Source organism: Pinus tabuliformis, chromosome 4_2 (assembly GCF_031772625.1).
Source record: "Pinus tabuliformis cultivar Carrire ecotype Pingquan chromosome 4_2, CPIR1, whole genome shotgun sequence".
Classification (NCBI taxonomy): Eukaryota; Viridiplantae; Streptophyta; class Pinopsida; order Pinales; family Pinaceae; genus Pinus; species Pinus tabuliformis.
This window is the reverse complement of record NC_142304.1, coordinates 566,557,073-566,583,800: the sequence shown is the minus strand read 5'-3', so window position 1 is coordinate 566,583,800 and position 26,728 is coordinate 566,557,073. Positions and strand designations below refer to the sequence as shown.

At 42.3% G+C, this 26,728-nt stretch overlaps 1 pseudogene; it reads right to left on the bottom strand.

Moving 5' to 3' along the window:
* Positions 1 to 102: 102 nt before the first annotated feature.
* Positions 103 to 25,560, bottom strand: LOC149170557 (nuclear pore complex protein NUP107 pseudogene; annotated as a pseudogene).
* Positions 25,561 to 26,728: the final 1,168 nt, after the last annotated feature.

Here is a 26,728-nt window from a genome sequence, read left to right as displayed (position 1 = left end):
CAACGAGTCCCTTTGTGTAGATGACAACCTAAGGAGCTATAGAATTGACACTTTGGTTCTAAGTCAAGCTAGGTCTGAAACTACAAAGTAAAGATATAATGGCTATGCAGGGGGTCTAACGATTGGCATTCTAGGACCTCTCCACACAGATAGAAGAGCGAATTCCCCACCCCCCCATATTGCTATGCTGCAATGCCTGTGCACGCAATTCAGCCTTGATAAGCTCAGAATCATAAATTGTTGAGGGTGGGGTGAAACAAAGCCACTGCACAGTGTTTGCTTTCTAAACACTCTCCAGTCGGTGATGCTCTCCACCATCTTCCATCTTAACACGCCGGGCAGCAGGTTTCACCACCCGAGACCTACTAAGTACCCTTTCAAGGATATATAAAACAGAGCCTTTTGAAGGATGACCCGGCTCCATTGCCGATTGAAATATTTTCTACTTATCGTATACACTGTCATTTAGCTTCAACTCCATCATGTGCGCATACAGCTGCACACATAGATGAGGTGCAAGGTGTGAAGCATACACACCAACAAGTTCTTCACGCCTCCTAAGAAAAGAAATATTGTAGACATATTAAGTATCAGATCAAGAACAATCTGAATCTTATCCTTAGCATCTTCTTATAAATTGTCATTAGAAGGGCTAGCAACACCAAGCAGATGTGCCCCAAATCGGATCATTTGTGGATGACCATGAGGCCTGGAGACATTGTTATCATTTGGTGGAGCAATCCATGCCCATAGCAGGTCCAAAAGATGCGCCAGATCCCCTAACATAAGAGCTATCTGAATTTGTCGATGTTGCTCTTTGCATCCTCGACATACTGCCTCATGAACTAGATCCCCTGAATGAAGCTTATGAAATAGTGCGTTAAGATCACGAGGTTGTTTGTAAATGACTTGTGGTGGCCACATATCAGGTATTAATAAGCCTGGCATATTGGAATCACCTATTGGGTTGGGTCATTCCTATCCAATTTGGATTGCTGGATACTGCTCCAAATCGACTTGAATGTCAAGCCATGACTTAACCATAGCCCAACATGCGGACTCCCAATCCAAATAGGCAACAACCGTTTCAAATTGCTACACTGAGCAGCAAAGAGAGCTGCCTCATATCTTAAGCTTCTTGTTCAGCCATTTGTTCAGAAGCACAAAATGAAGCCCATTTCCATAGCCTTAGTTGGTAACTCAACCCACTTGAAAGTGAAATGGCTTGTCATTGTATGTTTAGTGGATCGTAATGCTTCTACTGAAGGACAAGGATCAAAGCCCATATAAAGTACCTGCCTTCCAAGCCAAGCCAGCAGAACGACAAAGCTCACATGCCTCTCTTAGCCTTCCCGCTCCGATGTTATAAGAACCCAAACATCTTCCAATAAGGCTTGTTATTGTTTCTGGTCTTCTGGATGAAGTCTAGTTTGTTCACATGTCAGAGCATCAAAGTCCAAGTGACAAACAAGCGTGGAATTGCTAACCCTTTGATTTCCTCAATAGTCTTTCTGTTTGACGCCAAAACCTTGCTTGTGGAGGTAATAACCAGATACCATCCTTTTTCCTGCTTGTCTGAATCAATAGGTTTCGATGCAAGACCTGAAAGCAATTGGAGAATTTGAAGACACAATTGAGTAGTGACATTCATAATAACAAAATAAAATGCCTCCTGTTGTGAGGTTGATGGTGACATAAGGATATATGTAATCAACACCTTTTCCAAACAAATACCAAAGAAGTGACCATGTTTCATATTCATAAAATCACATTGGAGTAGTCTAAGCATCAAACAATCTTCAATAACTCTATGCCTACCAGTAGCCTCCTTTCTAACAAGCTCCGAGACCCAAGTCTTTTCAAAATGCAAATTTAAATAAACTCTTAGAAAGGGTATTAGGTCTTGACATTAGGAAGGTTCCATTATAGGAGGTATTAGATTATTTAGGATTAGGTAGGTTAGGTATGAGGTACTATGAGATACATAGTTAGTTCCACTGCTTGTTCAAAGAGTCTCAGGATAGATATGGATGCTGGAAAGAAGGCTGCTAATGACCCAATCAATCTATCCATTAAGTTGGCATTAATGGAAAGGAAGGCAAGCCCAGAGAACTTAGTTAGGCAAGCCCAAGGTAGGATTGTCCTTCATTAGCTGGACCAATATTAGTTGCTGGACCATCCTTACCGATCAGAAAAGATGTTGGCTAAATGGAAGGAAGTAAGCTATTAAGGTTTCAAGAAAGTGAGCTTTGAAGGAAGGGCTCTCTGTACTGCCTAAGCTACTGCCCTGCCTCAATATAGATCTTGGTTGTATCAGTGCCTTACAAACCATCAGTTTGCTACGTCCCTAGTAGGAGCAAAATTGAATCTCCACATTCGCCATCATATTCTTATATCACATCTTCTTTTCTGCTTTAGCTTCTGGGCCTCCTTCAGATTCATGAAAGGAGAGGTAGTGCAACTCATGGTGCTGGTCCTACTTAGTGATAAATTGGTAAATGAACTAGTGATAACCTGGCCTTGCAAGTGCTTAATTGACCGTTGAACTTAGCAAATGACTGCTAAATTAGAAAGTTATAAATTGGCATATGGGGATGGGAAACTGTTAGGCCCCTATACTATTAGTGTAACCCCTTGTTGTTATTAGTATAACCCACTTATTATATAGATGTACCCATGTAGTGCCCATATTGTTACTATTGTGCCCCATAGAAGCCCACTATTGTTATTATTGTGCCCTCATATTATTATTGTTATGTCGTCTCTGATTATGTTATGACCCCTTAGACTCCTATATATAGAAAGGAGGTCTTTTCATTTGTATCATCCAAGAATAGTTCATTTATGTAATGTAAAGGAGGTTGCCCCCTTGAAGAGGCTGAATTCTAAGGCGTTGATCTATCTTTTCTATATTTTCTTGAACTGGTTTCATAACATTTGGTATCAGAGCTTTGGATTCTAGGGTTTCACTGCTCCAAACAGTTCATTTTGGCATTTTCACTATAAATTTTTCTGTGATGTTTCAGAAGTCACAAAAAAAACCCATTTGAGAAGAAATCGCGCTGAACCTTGGGTCCAAAATTCAAAGCTTTTCGCTCGATATTTGCGGATATATGATCTGAGGAAGTTGGTCTTTTTGCACACTCCTGAATTACATTCAAAATAGGTGACCTAGGGAAAATCGTCATAACTTTCTTTCTGGGGATCAGATTGAAATTTAGTAAGAAGGTACAGAAAGAGGACGGACTGTATTTTCTTGTATATCTTTTCAGAACCAAAGATCGAAAATTTTACACGTGGTACTTCATACAAGTTCTCTCTTCTGGAAAGGTCTATAATCAGGTCATCTTGGGATATTGTGCATAACTCTTTCTTGGAGAATCCAATTTGGATCAAATTAGTGGCATTGGAAAGAGGACACAGAGGGCTACTACAGGTAGCAAATTTCGGAACTTAAATATCCGCAATTACAGAGTTATAGTCATTTCAAGGTCGAGGTCCTAAAATCAAGAAAAAGCAAGATGAGGAAGTTTGATGGCAAGGATCCAATAAATTGGATACTTCAGATGGTGTAATATTTTGATCTAGATGGTGTACCACTGTTACAAAAGGTATGTATTTCATCTTCATATTTAGAACTAGATCAATTTTTATGGTATAAAGGGCTTTGTTCTCGTAAACAACTTGTTACGTGGTCAATTCTCACGGAGGAAATGATAGCACATTATGAGGATACAAAGAGCAACACCTTCTTTAGAGCAACACCACAACAATTGGAAAGAGTAAAAGGGCTTTGTGACATATTGGAAAGTAAAATTATATCAACAAGGAAGTCTACCCCTCACAACTATAAAGATGAAAGTGTTGTTTCTCCTAGCCTTCCACAACCTACAAGGGTTACGCCACAACAATTGGAAGAAAAAAGAGAAAAAGGGCTTTGTTACAATTGTGATATCAAATGCACTAAAGGTCATAAGTGTGATGACAAGAAATTATTTTACATAGAATATGAAGAGGAGGAAGAAAATGATCGAGAAACATCAAAAGAAGAAGATATACACCAGGACCCCACCCCAGAGAAAGAAGAAATGAATCAGACCATATCTTGTAAAGCGTTGGCAAGAATTACCACTCCTCAAACTCTCAAGATAGAAGGACATATCAAGAAGAAAAAGGTGCAAGAAGTGAAAGATCACACCGAGAAAGAAGAAATGAATCCAACCATATCTTGTAATTCATTGGTCGAAATTACTACGCCTCAAACTATCAAGATAGAAGGACATATCAAAAAGAAAAATGTTCAAGAAGTGAAAGATCCTTGTAAAGGATTGGAAGAAATTACCACTCCTCAAACTCTAGAGATAGAAGGACATAGCAAGAAGAAAAAGGTTCGAGCAGTGAAAGATCACATCAAGCATCAACAACAAGTTCTCCAAATTTTAAAGGATAACGCCACTTCAGTGCAAAATCAAACGAAACAACAGATAGATCAAAATTATAGTGAAAAATGTTTTGATTGGGTATTTTTACTGCTACATCTCAAGCAAGCTATTTATGAGAAGGAAATGTTGGCAATACTACATGCACTTAAAAAATGGTGACCTTACCGAATGGGAAGACTCTTCAAGGATGAGGATATGGAAGCATTGTTTTGTGTTATTTCTATTATCCAACTAGATTGGATAAAAGAAGCAAAGCATGAATGGAAGAAGGACGAAGATGTATGGCCACTTATTCAAAAGTTGCAAAAGATCCCAATTCAAACAATATTGCAAAAAATTGAAGAGGAAGGAAAAATCATATTGGAACCTGGAGCAGTCATAGAAATAAGAACTGACAGCTATGAAATCGATTAATTTCAGAGTATTTCATCAAGTGGAAGAACTTACCTGCTGAAGATTCCACATGGGAGGACAAGAATTTTATACAGAAGCATCAAGAACTACTCAAGCGTTGAGGAAAATTCTTTCTGAAGGAGAGGGGCATGTTAGGCCCCTATACTATTAGTGTAACCCCTTATTGTTATTAGTATAACCCACTTATTATATTGATGTACCCATGTAGTGCCCATATTGTTACTATTGTGCCCCATAGAAGCCCACTATTGTTATTACTGTGCCCTCATATTATTATTGTTATGTCGGCTCTGATTATGTTATGACCCCTTAGATTCCTATATATAGAAAGGAGGTCTTTTCATTTGTATCATCCAAGAATTTTTCATTTATGTAATGTAAAGGAGGTTGCCCCCTCGAAGAGGCTAAATTCTAAGGTGTTGATCTATCTTTTCTATCTTTTCTTGAGCTTTTTTCATAATAGAAACGAAATACTAAAAGGTGGCATATCATATCCAATGATCCCAAGCTAGTGATCCATCCCATCCTTCCTCTCGATGGCGGCCCTTTGGTCATCCCTATCACTTCAATCTTCACAACTATCTTACCATTTCAAGGGGCCTTTTTTCTCTGTCTCTATAAGCCTAACTTTATGGTCTAATGACAATGCTTTTGGTTAATGGCAATGTCTCCCTAAGCCTCTCTTCTTAGCCACCCATTTGGGGTTTGACTATATGCTTTCTAATTGCCCCTATCTATATGGTGTTTGACCCAATTCTCTATGCTTCTCTTTCACACTATCTTTGGGGCGATAGTATTCATACTTTAGCCACCCTTTCTTCGGCTATAGACCCAGTACTCTCTTCTACCAGTATTAGGGTTCAACTCTATGGCTTTAGGTCTTCTCCCATAGCTAATCTTCTACGCTACTAGTATTAGGGTGAAAACCAAGTTATCTTCTCTGTGGGTTTCTCTCTAAGTATCCCAAAGCTAGAATTTCCCTACCACCCAATCTATAATTTAGGGGGCTTAAGTGACTATAGAAAGCCCACAAATGCCCTCACCAACCATGCATTGATTGAGCAATTGAGTGATTTATTCAGCTAGCTAGAATGAATTCGATTGAGAATGAGTGCCAGCATGAATGCCAGCCATATGAGATGAACGGATTGATGAAGCCATTAAGTCAGTTAGCCCAACTAGATGAGATTGATTTCTCAATTGAGAGAGAATGCAATTGAGGGATTGAGTGAGCGATTGATTGAGGGAAGGATACCCTCGTTCTAACTCGCTCTATCAATATACTGACCCTAAACCTCCAACTTATGTCAGTGTTCTCCCACATCAATATTGGTATGCAAACAATGTTGTCTAGCCTTAGACCTTCCTTCCTAAGTTCTTACTCTCTACACACACTGAACCACACTGTACACACACTTCACTCACTTAGGGACAAGAAATTTCAATCTCCCTGGCCTGGAATGAGGCAAACCAAAGACCTTCTTCTTCTACAAGGGAAAGGGACATCATTTCACTTGTTTTAGTCATGCATGCCATTGACTCAAGGAACGAGATGAGATGATCCACCAACTTTTCTTTTATTGTTACAAAGGCAGGCAAGATCCTTCTTCATTGATCCTTGCCCCAGGGACAAGGAAAGTCTACTTTGACATCTCTTACACCTCTATGGACAGAACCAACCACAATCATTCATCAGGGCCATACATAACCTGCCTGCCTGCATTCCACTCCCCGGCAAGTGGCATGAGCCCGCCTGCCTACTTATATATAAGGAACTAGTATCATAAGAGGTAGTCCTCCTTTGTGGTATGACGTTACCACACTCGTGATAGGACGTGATTCTACCCTATTGTTTCTGAATATCTCCCCTATGCTGATCCTTCAGTATATCCAATTGGGCCTAGGTTGGGTGGTAAAATAGAATTGTTAACGAAGAACGCCCTCCATATCCTCATAACTAAGTCTCAATCTCATGTTTTCCCTCCCCCCCATCCCCTTAGCTACTATCACCCACTAATAAGTCAACCCAGGATGCCCTTAATTTACGGAGTCTTTCACGTCATCATTTCAGTAACTAGGGAAAGAATAGAGAGAGCCCTAGCACTCCATACTCCATAGAAGTACTTGACATAACTGTAGTTTACTATCATGTGAAATCAGGTCAATATCTCCTTAAAATCCCCCTAAAGGGTCGGGTCTACTCCCATTAGCCAAGGAAAGACAATAACTAATGTGCTTATCTCCTTATCATTTTCACCACTTGAAACTGCAAGCTCAAGCCCTCCTGCTAGGGAAATAAGAGAGATAAGGCCCTTCATTTAGTTATGTCCTATTGTTTTGAACCACCCGCCGAAGGGCAGGGCAGCACAGGAGAGAAGATAAAGAAGGAAGTTGAAAACTTTCTGCTCATCTCTATTCAATTCACCCATTAGGTAAATACTCCATTACACTAAGGCATTGTGCCTCCATTGGGTGGGGCCTTAACTCTTACTACTTCGATGGAGGTGTATTCCATTATAGCCACCAGTCGAACATGCATTGAAAGTCAGGGAAGACTTCGAGAATTGGTGGGGCCAAGTCAATAAGTAGACTCCATAAAAGACAATCATTAATACTTCCAAGCAGCCCCACAGGGGCAAACCCATTAGAAGGAAAGCCCAGTAAAGCTACCTTATCTAAGATGCAAGGATCACCTAACTGGCCTAGAAAAGGAAGGAAGGAGGTATTCTGAGGCAGATTCATGGGAAGGGGCCCTACCTAACCTCTCCTTACCGGGGACATTATCAAGTAAAGAAGAGCCTATTAGATAAGGTTGGGAATAGATCCTTAACCCATAATACATTCGTACTTAAATAGGTGGTTCTGGTTCCTATCCCACCTACCATAGAAGTAATATGCTCTGAGTCAAGCCAACTCACCTACCTGACCTACAAGTAAGTACCTACCTTAAATACTTACTATTTCAATGGTAGTATTTTGACTTCTTTTATTTGGCAAAGACATGGAATTACCTGGGAGACATGAGGGACATGGTTTAGAGTAAAGACATGGCCAAGGCGAAGAAAGATATTAATTAGTAGTATATGTAAAGAAGGGTTGTAGCTCGTTCTTTCGCTTCTACAGAAAGTGGTAAAGTAGGTAGCAGTGAAGGTAGGATCCCTCACCTAATCCTAGTCAAGAAGGTTGTAGCTATTAAGTCAGGTAAAGGTTATTTCCGATCTAAGACTCTCATATCTACCTACATGAGTGAAGCAAGGTTGTAGCTATTAGGATAGGGTTTCTATATTATATATATAGTCTGCCTCCCTTCCCTAACTACCATGCCTATCAAGCTCCCTTCCCTCATGATTCCCCCTTTGATGGGTCGGTTGATGCTGGGGTCAGAAGGATAGGTTGTAAGTGAGTAAGCCCTTCGGGGCAGGTAATAAACCACTATCATAGAAGAATCTGCTAGAATGCAGCACTAACAGGCTTTCAAACAGGAAAGTCTAGCATGCTTTCCTTAACCAAGTTCCTTCAGATTATCCCAAATAGGATGTACTATAAGTAAGAAAGTAGTACCTATATAGTTGAAATATTAGGGCCCAACCCCTCTCCCATTAAGCTTTTAGTATTGCTCCCAATGCATCACTGAAAAATTGTACAAGGATTTCAGGTTGAGGCTTGATTCCATCCCATGAATTCTGGCTAGGACTACTTTCCATCAATCCAGCAAGCAAGCATTCCATCCCTATCATCCCTACCTCCCATACCAGCCATCAGAGTCAAACCACTAATGCGAACTCTATCTCCATCTAGTAGATCTATCCCACTTCACCCCTGGGGCTCTCTATATAGCTATATAGAGGCCCCATCAACCTAGATACAACATACCCATCATCACTACCATCAGACCTATCATCCCATCCCATGAGCCCATTTTCCCATCTTCCAGCCCATCCTATGCTCATTAGACCTCCAATCTTAAGTTTGATGGTGGGATCACCATGCTATTGGTACATGTAAGAAATGACATATATAATGAATGAACCGATCACATATGCACATATCTGTCATGACTGGAAGCCTCTTACTTCTTGACTTGGTCGAAAAGAAATGACATATATAATATATCTCATTCATGACTGGAAGAAATGCCTATTTCAATATATAATAGCATATTGGATTTGATACCGTAATGACATATATAATATATGCACTCCTCTCATTCATTACAGAGATAGGACAATCAATCTATCATTCCTTCTCGAATCATGAGGGATATTGTCATTCAATTGATTCTATTCATTATGGAATCAATCCATCCATGCATCAAGAATCTGGCTCCTCTATTGGCAAGAAGGAAGAAGTCACCTAAAGCAATGATCTAACCAACTTATAAGGAGGAACTTCTTCAATTATTGAGTTTGTTAGAATGCCAACCTTCATTCATGCCAGCCAGATGGGATGAAAAGATTGATGAAGCCATTGATTCAGTTAGCCCAACCAGATGAGATTGATTGATGAGCCATTGAGTGATGAAGAATGCCTAGAATTCATGCGATTGATTCAACCAGCCTTCACCAATTGATTATTGAGCCATCGAGCAATTGATTCAGCCAGCGAGATGAGATTGATTGATGAGCAATTCATTGTGAGTCGGGTAAAGCTTTGATGAGGGAGGGGGAAAACTGATATCATCATTGGGATAACATATGATATCTCTATGATTAGGTATATCTATGAAAGGAGAGGAGGGGACGACCCCACCCAGCTCATTTCTGAGAAAGAATAGGGGAGAGGGGCAAGGTACTTTAAGTGACTTGACCATTATGGAATAGGTATGATTCGCTCAAATCATCAATCATAATCTCGTATACAAAGAAAGAGAATTTAAAATTATATACAAAACCCTCGACCAACAACGCCAATAAGTGGTCAATTTCATTTCAAATTTGAGGTCTTTAGAGTCACTAACTATACCTTGCCCTTCTTAGGTCTCTATAGTCACTTAACATCCCTCGAATTAATGAATTAATCATTTATCATCATGAAACACTTCCTCCCAAGTTGAATTATCACCCGCATCCGACACTTATTAGTCCGTACCTACATCACTCAAGCATTGTACCACTTCGAACCAAAAGCACACAAATGCAAGTTCCTAACCACAGGAATAAATCTAGGATCAGAATATCGAACTATGTCTTCCTCCCAGGGTCATTCATCAGATATCTCATATCCATTCATCTCCTAGTATCAGAGATATAATTTGGGTCATGCACTGCTAAAACCTGGCCTCCCTTCTTCTTCTAATTCCATATTTCACTCTCACTTATATCATCTTCCTTATCCTTACTTCTATTCTGCCTCCAGATGGTGACACATAGCCCCACCCCTATACTATTTGTTTCATTAATAGTCTTTAGTTATCTTGGCAGTCATTGTTCTCCATCATCACGCCCCCCTTATTATCTATCCTTCCTTCATATCTTTCTTTCCTTGGCCTTTCTCTTATTCTTTTGGATGGGGTTGACAAGAGAATGTTATATACATGTTTATTATACTTCGTTTTGACAATAGATTTGATCATTTTAAGAGGACTAACTGCACTTATCTCTAAACTCCATCGAGTCCAACTTGAACCTTGAACCTTAAGCCTTCGCCACCAAGCCCAACAAAAGGGAGTCATAAGCTGACCCATCCCTCTCATTATATCCAAACCTGTCATGAACATATTTCTCATGCATATAATTTTTCTTTATCCAATTATTCCTTATCTAATGAGGATTTAGGATATCAGTTGGCCTACTCCTAGCTTTGTTCCAACAATTATGAATCATCGCTCATTTCATTGTAGTAGTAGGAATCACCACTCTTCATGACTAATCTCTTGTATCCCTTGGCCTTTGGAGCATATTAGCATTCGATATAACCTTGTATGCCGCTTTTCTGCCTTTACCAAAGCCATTTTGTCCTAAGCCTCTCGTTGTCCTTCTCTAATATTTAGGGTCTTTAGGGTTGGTCCAATTATATTATGGATTTCATCTGATATGAAAAAGATAGTAGTTAGTTATGGGATAACACGATTTGATATTTTCATACACCAAAAACTCAATTTTGAACATGATATGATATCCTTTTATACCTTTATGTCTCGATCGTATTGCCCATTATCTTTCTAGAAATGTCAGAGATATTCTCTCAACCCACTCAATATATCTCAATATTAGTCACTCCTAGCTATAGCAATTGTCTTACCTACTTCCAACCTTGGGTGCATCTTCTGCCCTAATCGTCACTCGTTCTGAGGCTTCATTCCTTTACCACATTGTGACTCTCCCTCTCTCCCTTACTTATGAGGGGGAAGCCCACAACCTCGGCCTCGGCTTATCTTTATTCATCCTTCCCAGTTGGCCTTTCAGCCAATTTGTCTACTTTCTCGCTTGTGCCATTCCTCCCTCTCTGGTGTTCTTGGTTGTATTTCTTTCCATTCTATGTCTATTTTCTATTTGCTTTGCTTGGAGGGTGGCGTGGTTTCACATCCTGCTACCTTTCTCCTTATGGACATACACATCCAGTTTTATTCACTTCCAGTCCCTACCTTAGTTCTCGAATCACCTTGTTACCAAATGAAATCTATTATGCCTATGGGTCTATATTACACCTGATATATTCACATGTGGCTAGTACCAATACATGGAGCTATCTTATGCCAACAGCCCTGTTACAGTCACCTCGTCACCCAGCTATTCCCAATTCAACTCTATACTGCTAACGGATATATACCTGTTCTCTTTTCAACAAGTTCAAGGTTACTCTGTTCTGATCATGGGAAGAATTATGTGATGCTCATCTTTATGCAAATGGGTATTATGTTTGATACAAGACCAACTCCAATAGCTATCTTATTACAAATGCGAAGTGGAATCTGTTGTTGTTCAGTTATATCATCATCCTACCCAATAGGAACATTCGAGTGATTGTTCCATAGCGTTGAGCTTTCGTTAGGTGCAGGTAGTCACATTGTTCCGTACGTTCTGTCCACATGTTGGGAACATGGGTCCTCCAGTCAACATGGTAATATAATCTCTCCCACTCCAAGGTAACATGCATGGGTTATCTCGATCAATCCAATCCAATCAAGAAACAATTGATTAGCAGGTATCATCTACCAGCTTGAATCAGTCCCAACCGTTGATCTCTTTCCCAATCGAAAAAGAAATCAATCTAGCAAGCAAGCAATGCCCGCAATCAAATTAGTGAGCATGAGGCAATCCCAAAATCCTAGCTGTGGCATCCACCTATCCATGTTACAGGCTTGTGTTTCCAGGTTTGAGGTTCAAGGCTCCTTCCCCCCTTCCCATGCTAGAAAGGCGTCTTCTATTGAAATGTTATAGGCAAAGGCTAAATACAAAAGGTGAAAGCATATTCTACTGAGAGGTTATAGGTTAGAGGTAAATGTTGAAAGGCTTCTTTCTATCAGGCTTGGCTTGGCTTAAGGTTGAAGGTTGAAGGTTGAAGATGACTGGTGAATGTAATTTGGTGATCTTGGCTCTATGACCTTGACTTTGAAAATTTCTTAAACCCCGGGTTTGAAGCACTCAGGGTACTCAAAGTGATTTGTTATTATTGGAAAAATGGCATTTCACAATGGTTCTCTATTTTTGGTGGGAGGGATGCATTTTCTTTTAGGGTCTGCAGGATATGAGCCATTTACTGAGATAGGCACTGAGGGGGAAGGATGGATGATTTAACCCAAGGTTGCTTGATTCAACCTTTTATTGAGGCTCGCTGGCCGGGGTTCAATGGTTGAAGGTGATGGTAGAAATAGGAATGGATACACGAGTCTACCCTTTAGGAGGAGTTAATTCGCTTGCGTCCTTGGTTCCATCAGGTGTAGAGTTTAGAATCTCATTTTGTTGCTACATGGGAGATCGATTAGTAATTATAAGCTTTTGAAGTAGCATTCCAAGTAGAGGAGAAGGCACTCAAGGTAATATATGTATATAAGACTTAGAACCGGTAGCTCTCTTTCAGAAAGGAAGTTGCATCTAGATATTCACCCGGATCTTATAAACAGATTACCATAACTAGTCGAGGAAAAGAATCTTAGTGCAGTTGGGTGCGTGCTAAGTTAAGCGGTGCATTCGTTCTTCTCTTTTGCATTGTTTCGAGTCCCCCTTTTGGGGTAGGGTGGCGGAACAAAAGAGTAAAATCAGAACTACTGCTAGTGGCTGAACTTCCTCTCCATTCACCATGAGTATGTCCTTGCTCAGAGAATCAATCCATCTTTAGGTGCCCAACTCCAAGGAACCATGTGCCCAACTTAACCATAAGTGGAATGCTATCTCCTCCGCTTGATGGATCCATCATGGAAAGGCAGAGACGGGCAATTGGTTCAACTCTAAGACAAGCCCTCAACGAGACCTATGAATTTTGGGTTTGTTACCAGGCCTATTTATGTGAAGTGAGTATCCCCAATGGGGAATATGGATAGTGAATTGGCTTGGCTCCTCTTTTGATGTGAATTGTGCCAATTAATAGCTTTCTTGCTCTGTATATGAATATGGAACCTCTCTTTGGAAACCATTATTGAACACCTTTCGAGTTCTGTTGATCCCCTTTGGTTATGCATTCACGTTCCCTGCTCACTCTCATAGCTATCTACCCCTCTGCAACATTGAAATTGAGGCCATCTATCCCAACACTTAAGAGTGGATTTGGATATTGTGCATTTGATCATGCTTCTTCGAGAGCTGGAGTTGATGGTTCCAAAGAAACCGGTGGGAGAACAATTCAAGTCATTTAGAAAGGAAGAAAGCTCCAAAACTGGAAGAGGGTCGTTAAGTCGTATCCATTGACAGAGGTGAAGAGTGAATCAATGGGGTAGAACCCTGGTAAGTTCACTCGAACAACCACAAGATGAATCACTCGACCCTATATACGTATATAACAACATGACAAATCATCCTTGCACTAGGAAGCGCAAGCCCCTCCGGGACCTTCCTTTCTCGACTGTGCCAGCAAAGCATTTCAGCTCGGAAGCTCTTCTGTTCTTTGGCTTTCGCCTTCTCCGGAACATTCTGGGCTGGGTTCAATGCTGCTGCTGCTGCTTCATCCTACCGCTGGTGATCGACCTGCCTCATGACCCCCGGCAAGCTTCTAAAGTCCCACCTATGGCCAAGCCAAACAACTAACTGAAGGTCGAGGGGACAAGAGCATTCCAGCTTATTCCGCTCCTCCCTCGCACTACTATTGTATACGTCTTTTTGGTTGAAGTCTCTCTCCTTTCAATCGATTCATTGCAATGGGAAGTGAAGTCGAAAGCAGCTTCTAAGAGTCATGGTGGCAGCCATCTGGGTCGATTGAACTCTATTCTGCCTTAAGCTCTCCTGCTTCCTTCTCCTTTCCCCACCCGATCCACCGTACCATAAAGGAGATATCGGATCACATGCCCCCACTAAGCCGTATCCAGGTGGGTAAATCAAGAATGCACATAGGTGGGCTCGACCGGTACTATCAGTTGTTAAGACGTATATAATAGATGATGGATATTCGAAGCCAGATCCACCACCGGCAGTCACTTCTTCGAAGAGGCGAGGCAGGGGGGCATAGAAGGGAGTTACTGAAGCAATCTTCTCCTCGACCCATGGGTATTCCTATCCGAGTCCCTGCCGGGTTTCAGAGAAATGAACAAACAATCTTAGTCGCCCGCAGGAGAAACTATGGAAGAAATAAAGAAAGAAAGAAAAGAAGATCGATGCTTAATCATCATTCATTTCACTTAGAGTTGGGCGTTATCTTACATACGTATTTACAAATGACAGGTCGAGTGTCTTTTCGATCAAATCCTTCATTTGGCCCAGCATCAGCAAACAAAAACTTCCATCCAAGCAACCAACCAACCAATAGGAGTATACTTTTTACGGTTCATTTGATGTGGGATGCTCCGGTCGACTCATGAGTGTTAGGCCCCTACACCAGTAGTATAGGGGGGCCCCTATACTACTAGTGTAGGGGCCTAAAAATGAGAAAGAAGGGCGAAAAGGAGACAAATAATATCAATCACTCGTTCATCCATCCCCACATCTTATTCCGTTAGTAAGGAACCGACCATGGTCTCTGATCCGAATGAATGAGATCGACTGACCTGTCTGTGGCATTGAGCCTAGCTGCCTTTCTTTGTCCCTTCACGAGGAAACCTTAGGTGTGATATAAATTGGTTTCAATACTTCTAATGGGCACCTATCTCCTAGCCTTGGGTGAACCTTGCACATTGATTTCTCCATTTCACATTCATAGGGCTTGCTCAATTGATAGGGCTTGCTTGGAAGAAGCTATGTTGCTATGGGGAGAAACGCTACTAATTCTGTCTTTGAATCCCCTATCGGTCTCTAGTCGATTGAAGCTGGTTCCGGGTTGGGTGGATATATATTTGTTGAATTAGAAGCTTGCATGGAATGATAAGCATTTCTCCAACCCTGGTGAGTAGAAGAGAGGATGATAAGTGTCTTGGCAATCATGAATTATTTCATTGTAGCTTTGACTAATAACCCCCAGTATCTCAGTGCCAGTAGTTCAATATAAGGGAAGCAGCTTTTGTGATCACTCTCTGGCGTGCTTCTTCATTAGACTCTTGGATGTGATGACTAAATGGTATCTATTGGCATAACCCACCAAATAAGCAGTCTTGATTGAGGCTTTTGGCTCACATACGTGCTCCATCTCATCCCTATGTGTTCACTATGTCCCTGAAATAAGTAGGTGAGGTGCATTAGTACTTGGTTATCCCATAGACAGACTAAAAGATTATATGGGAAAGGACCTAGCTTTTGTGGCTATACTCTAGGTCCATGTGGAGCATCTCATATACGAGGGCAAGGTAAAATGACTCGAACTAGCATGGCATGTCAAAGGACCATAAACATGCTAGCTCTACCTCAATATTAAGCCTCACACATCCCGTGCTCTTCGACATGTTTATGAAAACACTAATGCACAACTCTTGGGCCTATCGTTCAAAATTCTCATTCCCTTCAATTGTGTTCCAGAGAAGGTATCTCGTACTTTCTTCCTTTTAAATCTAGAGTGAATCGCCCAGTCACTCATGTTGGGAACTCACTATATCACGGTATTCCCATCATACTATAACCATATGTGGTTTTTGGTCATTCATAGATACGTGCTGTGCAAGCTATGCCACATCATTCAGCCAGTCAGTCTAATCGAAGGAATAGGAAAAGTAGCAAGACCAACATCCATGTCAGCAGATCCAACAACAATAGACCCATAAGCATCAGTCCCAGTTACAGGTCCAACAGCAGATGTTCCAGTTCCTGATCAATATAAAGATTCAGTTCCTTCTTCTCTAGATCAAGACCTAGTAGATGAAGCATGCCTAGTAGCTATGGCATAGGTATTAGAAATAGAGGCATCATACCCTCGGGTTAGAGATTGAGGACTAGTCCTTTCTATAGATCCAGCTTATCCACCAACGTCTACCCCTTCCTGTTCCATTTCATGAGTGAGATAGATACCCATCAGTAGCAACAGATTTACCAGCATCCCTTATAGTTAGAGACCCATATTCATATTAGACCCATATAGATCATGGGCTCTAGAAGGTAGCAAAGGCTAAGGCATAGTAAAGGGTAGCTTTAGGACCAGGTGGTGAAGTTGTTGATGGTTACATATATAGACTAAATCCAACACCAATTTCAGTATAACCAGTCTACGTGGTTGATTCAATTGACCAAGAAGCAAGAGAAGCAAAGTCGTAAGCTAGGGCAGAGGTGGTGGGGGTATCTAAGTAAGCGTAGCCCATAGCGTAGCCAGAAGCATGAGTCATGTAATTAGTGGATACAATTGTTGATCTATCATTGTGTGAGAAGCATATCCTGTTATAGTTGAAGATCCAGATCGAGTGCTTGAAGTAGATCTAGTTGATCTAGCTTATGTACTGCCACCATCAATAGCTTATCCATCACCATCTTGTCCATTCCACTCTAAATGAGGGAAATGAAAAGCATATATTATATATCTCATTATGCAATCAATATCTCGAACTAATTGGTTCATTTCGACCAATGATTACAGTCATGAATGAGATCTATTATATATGTCATTATTGACCGATAAAAGAGATAATGACATATATAAAGAATGTCCTTTCCCATTGGTCATTATTTATATATATCATTATGCAATCGAGATCTCGAACTAATTGGCTCATCAGGTTTGCTATTAATCCTACCAAACTGACTCCCATCTCTGGTCCTGCTGCTGATACCTAAGGACTAGTACTCTACTTTACTCACTTTCGCTGCAACAATGACGGTACTTGCTGTTTCTCATCTCATAGGGGCTTGATTTCAGGGGGACAGTCATATTGATAGTGGCGGGGGCTTACATTACTTGAGAGATGGTGGTCCTTATTGCTGTAACTATGGGAGTCTATTCTATGGCATGAGCTACGGGTCTTACTGCTCTCGGTAGGGCATTGGTATTTACTGATAGATGACTTATCGCTGCTTATAAAGAGGCGGTGGTATGGGAGCGCATGACCGGGGATACTGCATAGGTATTTACTACAGCTTTTGTTTTATGCTTACGAGTAAGATTGCTACTATTTCATGGACGATCTGGATGAATGTTACTTTATCGAGGCTACAGATTGGTTGGTGTGTGAATGAGAATAAGGTTGAGCGTGTGAAGCGTGAATAAAGTTATGCGGGTGCAGGATGAGCGTGAAAATTCGGGTATGGGGTAAGGATAGGACGTGGACGACCTTCATCCCACTATCTCACCGGGTCCAAAGACGTTGCTGATGGTGCCGCAAACAAGCAACACCCATAGCTGGCCCTACCGGACAGGGGGGAATACCAGTGCGGGCTAAAATCGCACACCGCTTCTTCAGAATCAACCAAAAGACAGAGAGATGCACGGAACTATGGGATCCAGGGAGGGAAAGTCACTACTGAAGATAGCTTAATGGATTTATTATCTACTTAATGATTGATTGAATATCCATAATGCTTATTTCCAGATTCCAGATGCTGATTCTTTATTATCTGTCACTGCTTTCTTCTCTATCTTCACCGCTTTCTTCTTTACTCCCACTTCACTATTGAACGGGATATACTCTAACTACTAAAGTGAACGGGTTCTGGTTCATCGACAGAATAAGCTAGCTCTGGGTCCGGGCGAACCGCTTTATTCATTCAGTGCCTGCTTTATCCCGCTCCTGAAAAGGCGGGGCTAAAAGAAATAAGCTATGCTGTAACAGCACTTAACGCAGGCGAATCCATATCACTTCATGGAACTATTGCCCTGTATACCCTAGTTCACTGTGCTCCGGCTCCCTCTTCTGTATGAAATGGGATCTGTTCCCTTCGCTTCAGGATTAACGAAGTCAATAGCCGGTAGATCAACTGCTTGAACTGATAGATATATTGGTTCAATGGTAGCTGCGGGCCAGAAGCATAGGTAGCAGAAGCATAGGCAGGTGCAGGAGAGACAGTAGTTTACCCATATCCAGATCGAGACCCATTAGCGGTTTACCTTGTGCCAGGAGCAGTCGATCCACCACCATAAGCAGAGGAAGAAACAAGGGTAGCAGTGGTAGAGGTAGAGCAGCGGGAAGAGCCAGTTCGTGATCCAGATTCTGATGTTCAAGATCGAGAGCCAGATCCAGATACGGTTGAAGCAGTGGATCCAGCAGCACCACCAACAGCAGCCGGGAAGGATTAGTGGCTCTTAGCATTGGTAGATAACAGCATCGGGGCATGCGACTGGATGGGATCAATTGATTGGTTTGGCATTGGTTTCAAGATTTGCAGGTCAATTGGCAATGGTATCTCGCTTAGGGTCGGTAGCTATGCGACTGGTGTCGGATCGATCGACATCAACGACATAAACATCGGGATATGGGGTATGGCTAGGCGGCTAAGGCTAAGGGACGCGCGGGTAGTAGACCGGCAATTCGGATCAAAATGCGCTGCGTTGACGAGGTGGCTATAGGGCGTATAGTGAATCGACAATCGCTATCGGTATCGATGTGTGATTAATTATCGGTGGATGGCATCGAATTGGGAATAGGTGAATCGGTAATTGCAACAACAAGGTAATGGGTCCTGCAGAATTGCTGCTCGTAGTTTCTGGCTTTAGTTCCCTTCCCGTATCAATCCACTTACTTTGACCTCGACGTACACTTTTTCCCCTATGTATAGTCCACTTCTACCACCTACGTATACCTTTTTCCTCTACAGGTCTACCCCTACAAATACCTGGAGTCAAGGGGTCGCCTCGTCCTTCTTTGATTTACTTTGAACGCATTGCGGTCTATTGATAAGGGGTCACCCACAGAGGCATAGGTTGCATTCGAGTCACCATAAACAAGGGCCGAGGAAGCAGCACCTAGCGAGCAGTTCCACCACCAGAGGCATGGGTAGTAGTTCCGTTTCCAGTTACCCATAGCTTCCACCCGCAGATCGAGTAAGAGGCTCAGAAGCAGAGAAAGCAGCAGCTAGGATGTAGATAGCATCCTCGTATGTTAGAAGTGAATAGTGAAAATAATGGGTGTACTAGTGTTAAGAATAATAGTAGTACAAATAGTCTAAGAAAGCTGGTCAAGAATCCTCTCCTGAAATTGAGAGCCCTGCCGGGGGAATCCTTTCCTTTTAGTCAAGCCATGCTTCCTTGAGGCTTATTGGGTGGGGGACGGTGGTCTCATTTTGTTCCTTGCCCTATGAGGGAAAGCGACTTCATGTACCTTCCTTCATTTCATAAGGGCAAGTATTCATGAGCATAGTGTAAGGCATAAAATAAGGTAAGACCTGGCTGGTTGCACCCACCTACGGAGACTAGTGTTGCTAGATAGGGACCTTGACAAAGTCTTAGTGGATTGTGCTAGATAGCTGCTGTACTTTAAGGAAAGGGCCTAAAGGACCTTTTTAGACAGACTCCCCTTTTCTTTCAGACAAACTCAGATTAGGTAGGTTCTGATGAGATGAGGCAGATGGGAATCGAAGAACATATATTGGCTGGCTGGTAATGACAAACTCACTTTCCTTCGAGGTAAGCCAAGGTAAGCAGTCATAAGTGTCAAATCAGGACCCCTCACACGCACCTACCGGTGTAAGGACCTATCTTCCGGCAATGAACGCCTGCGAATAGAGGCGAGAATAAGGAGGGGCGGATGATGAGATAGGTGAGATTAGTTCGGGCGAGACCAGTTCGGCCGGACATGCTTGCTTGTTATTACGGCCACCATTATAAAGGGAACCCATGAAAGGGAACAACCATTATCGAAGTAGGTAAGTGACCTGGGTGAAAAAGTGACCTGGTCAATGTCCGTATTTGTTCTTCCCTACTGTCTTACCGTATTTGTTTGGGGGGCTTTGTTGCCGGCCATCTCCTTGTGCCGCATCTTCTTGTTGCCGCATCTCTCCTTGCTGCCTGCACATCTTAGGTCGGTGGTGGATCCGTTATAACGTGTAGGGATGAGTTTGTGGTTTATATGAGGAGGAGCCGTCCTTCCTTTCCTTTCTTATTAAGAAGAGTTGTTGGATTGGTGCTTCCTTAAGCTGCTTGCTTGCTGGTTCATGGGTGGGGGTTTGAAGAGAAAGAATTTCTCCTTTGCATCAACGTCGTCATTCATTGAGCATTGAAAAAAGGTAAGAGCATAATTTAAGTAGAAGTTAAGGTGGTTCTTTTCCTTTTTACTGACTCTTGCATCCTCCTTTCTCTCTCTCTTTGACTAGCTGATAGAAAGTGATAGTCGAGAGTTAAGTGAAGAAATATCATCACTATTCGAAGGTGAGCCATGTGGGTAGCCGTAAGGGATGGGAACTGTCTTTCTAAGGCTCTCTCAAGGGGGATCAATGGGTGATAACCGTCGTGAGAGGTGAGGAACCGAAAGGGAGAGATTGAGAGGTTGAAGGAAGGTAACTATTCATTTCTCATGAACGCATTCATTGTCTTCCTCACAATATATGAAATCGCTTATTCATTCGGCTTGTTCAGGTATAAAGAATTATTACGTATATAATAAACTATGACTGAACGGCTTTCACTTATTGGTGGCTTCTCTCTCTTTTTCCTCACACACAATATTGGAAAGAAGGGAAAGTTTACTTCTCTTCAATAATAAGGAAGCCAGCCATAATTAGGTATATAACGTGCGTGACACCGAATCTACCCTACCCAATGAAAAACTTCTTCCTTTTCTTGGTTGATTTTGTCAAACTGAAAATCAAAATAACGTATAAGATGGGTTGATGCTGATTGAGATCTCGAAGAGAAATGGCAAGTTGTGACATAATATCATATGTAATGAAAACACAATGTTTCCCTAAATGCTCTAGTCAAAGTGAAAAACGTAGTCGAAATAGGAAAAGTATAATATCTTATATAACGAGCATCACCATGTGACCAAGTCGAAGTGAAAATAGATAATGGACCATGTTATATCCTTCAACCAATGACTTACTACTGATGACTTGACTCGATGACTTGATGCTGATGACTAAGTCTCCTAACAGAGAAAGTAATTACCGGTTCTTATCCATCGATGAACCCTTCTATGACCCATTATCATGGTTGGCCAGGAAAGAAATGCATAATGACACATATAATAGCAATGTTGTCGAAGGATTGACCTTGTCAACTCGTATCGGATTGATCGATTCTTTTCTCAATTCTTCGATAGCGTAATGACATATATAAAGAATGACTGGAAGAACGTTTTCAGCATTCTTAGAACACCGAATTGTTATTACATATATAAAGAATGACTGGAAGATCCCTCCACATTCTCGTTAGTTCAATAGAATCTGTACGAATTCTATAGTCAGTCGCGCTCAAAATGCAAGGCACTGCACTCTAGATCTGATCTAATCCACAGTAAGGCTTGGTTATACTAGACAGCGAGTAACCGGCCATTTCTTATCTATCTATAGACGCCCATTCCCGTCCCGGTTCTGGGTTCAGGGTTGGCCATTCCGGAACTCTTCTCGAATGCAGCGGACAACCTTAGATAGTACTTGTGAATGTGGGGAAGAATACGTTGATCGTAGTCTCGGAATGGAATAAATGGCGTTGTTTCCATCTCCTGTTTCATCTTCGGGTGGGGATCTTGATAGATAGGGGAGGTGGTTTATTGGCTCTCCCGACCGGTTCTTCCGCAGCGAAGAGACCTGGCCGCCCACAGACGTTGGGGATCAACTACCGGTAAATGGGCCTGCGATCAACCAACCACTTCATCAAGTACCGCTCCCTACCCACCCACCGCACAATATATTCAAGGCTAGCCTCACAAAAAAACACTCCTCAAATACCCATCACTGCCACTCCCAGAGGGGCGGAGTGGTCAAATTCTTCTGCCACCTTGGCCCACCACCCCAGGGGTGGGGATATAGAAGTTCGCTGGCGCAATGGAATAGTTGCTCGGGTGGATAGGGAAATCAAAACGTTGATTGGCACGCCTTATATTCCCACCTACCTTTCATATATGCAGTCCTCCTTCCCTGACAACGTGAAACACCTATGTTCGCGGAGATAGGAAGCAATGTAGGGGTATAGGGCCTCGATGGAATGTTCTGCTAACTGGATCTTAATATAATACCACGAGGAGTGCAACGACCTATAGAGGGCGATTCGAAGTTCTGCCGCCCCACCGTTCTTAATGCTGCGTCGCCCCTGTACTGCGGCAAAGAAAAAGTGGCTGCGTACCGGCATTGCAATAACAGGTAGAAGCCTTCCCTACCACCTTCTGGTCGATGGAAAGGTACGTACGTAGGTCGATTCCTAAGCATATCTGTCGATTGAAAGGGTCCATATTATGCCAATGGAAAGATCCCTCACCATATGAATAGTGAGTGACTCCGTCCCTATGGCGATCGTATGAGTCAGGAGGCGGTGAAAGAGGAGTGGTTCTTTGGACATGGATTACTACCTTGTGCGTGCATAGATCATGATGGGCTTATATGCTAGGGGGAGGGGGGTACCTTTTTGTCTATTTGAGAGATATATGGTCTGCCGCTGGTAGATCAACGAGTGCTTCAACAGGTTCAACCACAATAGGTGCTAACCTTGCCTCCGCCCCTAGTGCTTTCGTTGCTGGTGCTGCTTGCTTTGATGCCTATCCTGCTGGCGAAACTGTTTCTTTGCTGCTTAAACAAATGCTACTTCTACGGCATCTTTGTCCTGCCCTTGCCCTAGCTTTTGGCTTTGCATTTCAATCTGGGTCTGGAACCATAATTGCGAGAGGATGCTAGGCGAAGTAGTGCTACTTAAGGTGCTGGGACTGGGTCAACCACTTATGGATATGGAATTCAATCTCGAGCTGCTTCCGGCTCAAATGCTTATGTTAGTGAGGGTTAACCTTCCGCCTTGACTCGGTCAACAGGCACAGGATCAACTGGCTTTTGAAGGAGCTCCGCATCTAGAACCGTATTTGCTCGACCTCCCTGAACCCCTGAAAGCGTCACCCATCCATATAATACATGGTTGAAGTCGCGTCGGTCTTGGCCGATCAATCTCTCTCGGTAGTGGTTCTGTCTTTCGCGAGAATCTATTATTTCATTCCCCTCGCTTTGCTTTTTCAGGTATGCCCCCCCCCCTGTGCTTTGTTCCCGCCCATCCTGTTTCATAATCAAAGCTTCCCACCTCCCGCTCTGGCAACTCTGCCTGTTTGATTGTACTGGTTCGTGCATAGTCTTGGTATGGTATAGTCCAGTAACACTCGTATGCCTGACTGTCAGGGGTCCGACAGCTGCCGAAGAAGGAGTAGCTTCTTTCTGTCTGTCCTGTGAATGCGTATGAATGGGTAAGAGTGTCCCTATTGTATGTAGCCGGATGTCTGAGTGGAGCTAAGTATGCTCCCTTCGGTAAGACTGTTTTCTGCCCCCGAAATAATGAGTCGTCTAAGTGGTAGCTCCTTTGTCTAAAGGATGGATAGGGTGTAGTTCCACTGGTTGGTGTGAATTCTTTTGCTGACATTGTCGCTGCCTGCCCATTGATTGGTTTTAGTTGCTCTGCTCGCCCGTAATATAGTGAATGAATGGCTCTCGTACATGACTGGGTGATTCTGGTAAATGAAAGAAATCGGATGCCTTAAGCGATAAGGCACGTTGAGTGTGCCTTTTCCCTCACTCCAGCCCGCTTTCTCTCGGGGTGACCTGTTGGGGGCTGATCGGACCAATCCTTGTTCAACTGTCTCGCTTGGCTTTCTCCTTTCCATCTAGTTGTTTGGTTGGATTGATCGCATTAGAAATAATAGAAACGAGGATTACTTATGATTTGGTTTCTTTGTATTGATAAGTGTGTGCGTAAATAGAGAATTCCCAGCAATGAATAGAGCATAGGACCAAGAGATACAAGGAGAACAAAAAGGACCCTTCGTATCAAGAAGCCAGACATAGCTGAAATTGTTAGCCGTGAACTTATAGCCCAACTCGCCTAGGGCTAAGAAATCCCTCACCATATGAATAGTGAGTGACTCCGTCCCTTTTGGTTCCAACCAGTTACCTTCAAAAATCACAACAAACCAGCCATAGCAACTTGTCAACCCAAGACTCAACCAACCAAGTCCATTCGCAAGGATCAGCCATCAGGGAAACCCGAACGCATTGAGAACCAACCCATGAGTTCATCAGGAACCCCATGAATCCAACGACCTTCGACTAGATCCATAGCTCATCCCCGGTGTCACAAGCCCAAATCACTAGCCAAGTTCCCGTCAACTAGCCCAGGACCAATTGCATCGAGCCATCTGTCTTAGCCAACCCTTTGTTAAGAAATTTACCCAAGAACACAAATTAATTACAGAGAATTACTGAGAGAAATAAATATAAAAATAGCCAGCAACAACCATAAACATATAAACACACATGTTTATTTGGGAAAACCCCAAATCCAGGGAAAAATCCGATCATAATGAAATTTCATTATCCTTGGCCAAAACCCTAGCCAATCTAGCCAAGTGAGCCTTCACCGCTCACCTCCAGGCCCTTTACCTTACAATGAAGTCCTTACAGCCTTTTATAGGCTCCATTACATATAATACCATGCGCAGAATACCATGGGTGTACAATACCATGTGCCCCAAAACCATCACTGTTTAACCTCTTTTGACTCTATCCCGAGTCAAGTTTACTTAACAATTCCCCCCTTAAACTTGACTTGGGGTTCCTTGACTAACTCCAGCCAATAGTGAGACAATCCTACTCACTCTAGCTCTTACCCGCCTCAAAGTTTTTACTCGAGGTATTGTTAACCCGACATTGCCCCTATCACCTAGGTCTAACCCAGACTTTACTGATGATTACCTAGGGGTACACATGCCTTACCAGGGCTTACAGTAGTATGCCCATTTACATGCAATAATTTTGACTTCATTAATTTTTTTTTGTTTATTGTTGCTACTATTCTAACCCATCCTCTCTCAATTGCGGGCATCCTTGTTTCGATCTTTATATAACCATCCTTTGGACTTTGACACTCTCCAAACCTAATGCTTTCCTTATCCTTGTACCACCACACTCTAAGTAATTTCATTGACACATTTTTTCAAATACTTTGCATACAACCTACCCATGATTGCACTCCATGCATTTAAACATTGCAACCTCACTCTCACCTGCCCAATTGTGGTCTCTTGCATTGACCACAATAACATTACATGCATTACGTCTCTGACCAAGCCATTTCCAGACCCACCCATTTAAATCTTGTTTTGCCGACAGGAAATCCCGAATCTCATTTTCTGATCCTTAAAAGTTTCTGTGTGTATTCGTGCTGCCCTGCGATAAGTGGAGGATCACATCGACACAACTCCGTGGAAGCCCTATTGACCCACGATAACTACTTCTCCTCTTCGATCCAACTATCAATCCTTTCTATGTCTACCAGGCCAAATAACCCTTGGAAACAAAAGAATTTTTCTGAAGCCAATACACAACCTTTGGCTCTGATACCAATTGTTAAGAGATTTACCCAAGAACACAAATTAATTACAGAGAATTACTAAGAGAAACAAATATAAAAATAACCAGCAACAACCATAAACATATAAACACACATGTTTATTTGGGAAAACCCCAAATTTGGGGAAAAACCCGATCATAATGAAATTTCATTATCCTTGGCCAAAACCCTGGCCAATCCGGCCAAGTGAGCCTTCACCGCTCACCTCCAGGCCCTTTACCTTACAATGAAGTCCTTCCAGCCTTTCATAGGCTCCATTACATATAATATCGTGCGCAGAATACCATGTGTGTACAATACCATGTGCCCCAAAACCATCACTGTTTAACCTCTTTTGACTCTATCCTGAGTCAAGTTTACTTAACACCCTTGACCTACCACCTGCTAGGGAGAGGACCTTCCTTCTGGTTGAGTTAACACCTTCTGGCAACGATGGTCCAGCTAAGGATTCCAGCTAATACACTCATCCTCGGTCCTGCTTTCCTTCTGGTTTGACTAGTAGGATAACCGTAGGAGCCCACCCAACAAATAGATATTGCCTGGGGCTTTAGGATGGTCTAAACTATCTATAGTTGGTCATGGAGCCTACCCTAGCTAGTTCAACCCTATTGGATGGTAACCTTTCAACCATCTAGCTTGCCATATGGATAGAGGAAATATTCTTCCTTCCTAAGCAGTACCAGCACCAACACTACCAGCACGAGTAAATCCAATAGTAGCATAGGTGGTTGATCTTGGTCTAGTTCCTTATGATTGAGAGCGAGAAGCCAGGAAACTGAAGCCTATAACCAAGGGCTAGAAGCCTAAACAGAGCTAACAGAATAAGCCTGTTACCTTTAGCTAGAAGGCTTTCACCAAGAACCTTTTGCCATGAGCCTTTCAACTTCTACCTTAGCCTATAAACT